This window comes from Berghia stephanieae, chromosome 4 (assembly GCF_034508935.2).
Source record: "Berghia stephanieae isolate SIO BIC M18660-M18661 chromosome 4, UCSD_Bste_1.3, whole genome shotgun sequence".
Lineage (NCBI taxonomy): Eukaryota > Metazoa > Mollusca > Gastropoda > Nudibranchia > Aeolidiidae > Berghia > Berghia stephanieae.
Window position 1 is genome coordinate 31,474,276 of NC_088363.1, and position 2,832 is coordinate 31,477,107.

At 37.6% G+C, this 2,832-nt stretch overlaps 1 long non-coding RNA gene across 1 annotated transcript in view; it reads left to right on the forward strand.

Annotated features, from left to right (window-relative positions):
- The first annotated feature begins 839 nt into the window (after positions 1–839).
- The window catches only part of LOC144971992 (uncharacterized), a 3,885-nt gene continuing 1,892 nt past the window's right edge, over positions 840–2,832 (forward strand). The window contains exons 1-2 of the long non-coding RNA XR_013645220.1: positions 840–921; positions 2,308–2,381. This is a non-coding gene — a long non-coding RNA (uncharacterized LOC144971992). The remainder of the gene's footprint in view (positions 922–2,307; positions 2,382–2,832) is intronic.

Consider the following 2,832-nt stretch of genomic DNA (forward strand, 5'->3'; position numbering starts at 1 on the left):
ATAAATAATATAAGATACGCAGACGATACGGTACTCATTGCAACATCAGAAATCCAACTTCAAAAGATTGTTGACAAGGTGGTAGTAGATAGTGAAGCCAAGGGAATGGAAGTGAGTGTCGCCAAAGCGGAATGCATGGTGGTACAGAGAGACCCCGAAGGCAGCGGCACCTGCAATATAACGATTCGCGGCGAGCGACTTGCCAACGTGGAGAGTTTTAGGTACCTGGGTTCGGTGGTGACAACGGATGGAGGATGTGGCCGAGACATGCGGGCGGGAGTGGCTCGGGCCAGGCGGGCCTTCGTGGACCTGGGAGGCATTTTGGGAGGCAGACAGATGTCGTTCGGGATTGGATTCCGGGTCTTGAGGTGCTGCGTGTGGCCGGTCTTGTTATACGGATGCGAAAGCTGGACTACAAATGCAGAAACACAAGGGAACATTGGAGCTTTTGAGGTGTGGTGCTTGGGAGGGATGCAGAGAATGTCGTATACTGCACACAAAACGAACGAAGAGGTGCTAAAACAAACATACCAACAAAGGAAACTAATGCCCTTAATAGTGGATCGACAACTATCCTTTTTCGGACACATAGTAAGGAAAGATAAGAAGGAATACCTGGCAAGTTGTGGGAAAATACCTGGTAAACGCGCCCGGGGGAGACGGAGAAAGACACTCATAGACCAACTGAAGGGCTTCGCCGGCCTAACAATCCAAGAGCTGTTTGAAAAAGCGAGAGACGGGGAGGAATGGAGAGAGATAATTCATGCAGTATCCGAAGCCTGGACCAGGCATGGAACCTAGAAGAAGAAGAAGAAGACTGTAAACTCCTACTGAAGAAAAAAAATTAGACGATAAAAGAAACCACAAGGCACCAAGTGATCAAAGATATGAAACTATTCGAAACTTATGGCACATATCAATGTAATATTATAATTTGCCGGCTGATGATCATATAGTAGCTTTGTCTATAATATTTTTGATGACTTTCCTTTAAATATATAGTAATATTATTCGTTTGCGTTGTGTTGTAGATGTTAAATACAGTCGAGATACCTAGGCCTAGTGCTCTAGACTCTAGATATAGAAGCTAAAAAGTCTAATTTCTTACACTACAGATACTAGACGTCTACGGTTACAGTTAAAGCTTTATTCGTTGTAGTAAATTCATTCCGAATCCAAATAAAATAAAATGGATGGATTTCAATTTCAGGGTCCGTAATATCGAACCAAATTGGTCACCCCAAATTATCTGTACACGCCCATACACAATTCCATTATCCATACGCTTCACTACAGTACAGTGTGTCACATAACTATACTATAACGCCGTCACATAAAGCCTTTTCATAGCGCTCTTTTTCACGGTGTATTGAATTTTATTTTTATATAATAAAAAAAATCTTGCACTAGACTAGACATAAAAATCGACATTCATACCAACAATCTGAACTGAACTGAATTCATCTGATGAGTATAATCCACATTAATTAGACTGTTAACGTTTTTTTCAAAAGTAAATTGAATTTGAAAGCATTGAATTCAATAGCTTTTAACAGCCTCATAAGCCAAATATTTTAAACTTTGTCAGCTGTGTAGTGTAATATGAGTCAATATTGGAGGTCAAAATAATTAACTGAGTTATGCCCCTTTGTATTTTAAGAACTGAGATTCTTTGCAGGTGATTTTTACAATGAAGCACATCAAAATACAAGGAAAGCTTTCATGTGCTTATAGAAATAGTGAAATAACGATAAGTATTCAATTGTAAGCTTCAATTTATTAGACAAAGACAGATACTGTCTTACAATTTAATACTTACCGTTATTTTTTTCTTCGAGCTTCAATCAGCACCATTTTAATTATAGAAATAGTGTATCTGCACAATATATCAAACTTTGAAAAAAATCCCAGCCGACAATTAGATGTATACGGGAATTGTAGAATGAACAAATCTAATTTATGACTGTTTTGCTAGACTCCGATCTCACCATTTTCTGATCCATTGTTTGGAATACACAAACAAAGAGTTTTACAAACTGAAATCATAGATTCCAGTATTCCACCTTAGATTGGCTTCAGCATTAACCAACATTTGGTATTTACAGAAGTGACAATTTTTCTCCTGATAATTCATTTTCAAGAGTTTGATTTTATTTTTTTAATTGGCGAGGTCAAAAAATTATTAGTTACTATTATCATTAAGTGCAAGGCTGCATATCTTTCAAAACATAATTTCTTTGCTCATTATCTGTATACAAATTCAAAACATAAAAAAGAAATACATCTTTTATTTTTAATTCACTAAAGGACGGCATGAAGATACAGGATTACATCGTGTATTCATCAAAAGATTGTATTCGTAATGGAGATCCAATCTTGAGGTAGGTATTCCATTTAGTTCTCTCTCTCTCTCTCTCTCTCTCTCTCTATCTCTATCTCTCTCTCTCTCTCTCTCTCTCTCTTTCTCTCTCTCTCTGTCTCCCTCTCTTTCTCTCTCTTTCTGTCTCTCTCTCTCAAACCTTCTGTATCTCTCCGTCTCTCTCTATCTCTTTTTCTGTCTCTCTCTATCTCTTTTTCTGTCTCTCTCTATCTCTTTTTCTGTCTCTCTCTCTGTTGGCTTAGTTAACTGGTGAAGTAAAATACTAGCGAAAGAGTGAAAATGGAAAGGCTTCATATGGGAACAAATCAGACAATGGACGTTTCGGGTACAAACCCTTCGTCAGCACAACAATACACAAATAAATGTGGAAAACAAATCTTTGTTTGTTTGTTTGTTTTTTATTGGGGGGTTTTTTTGTTTTGTTTTTTTTTGTTGTTTTTTTTCTCTTCTCT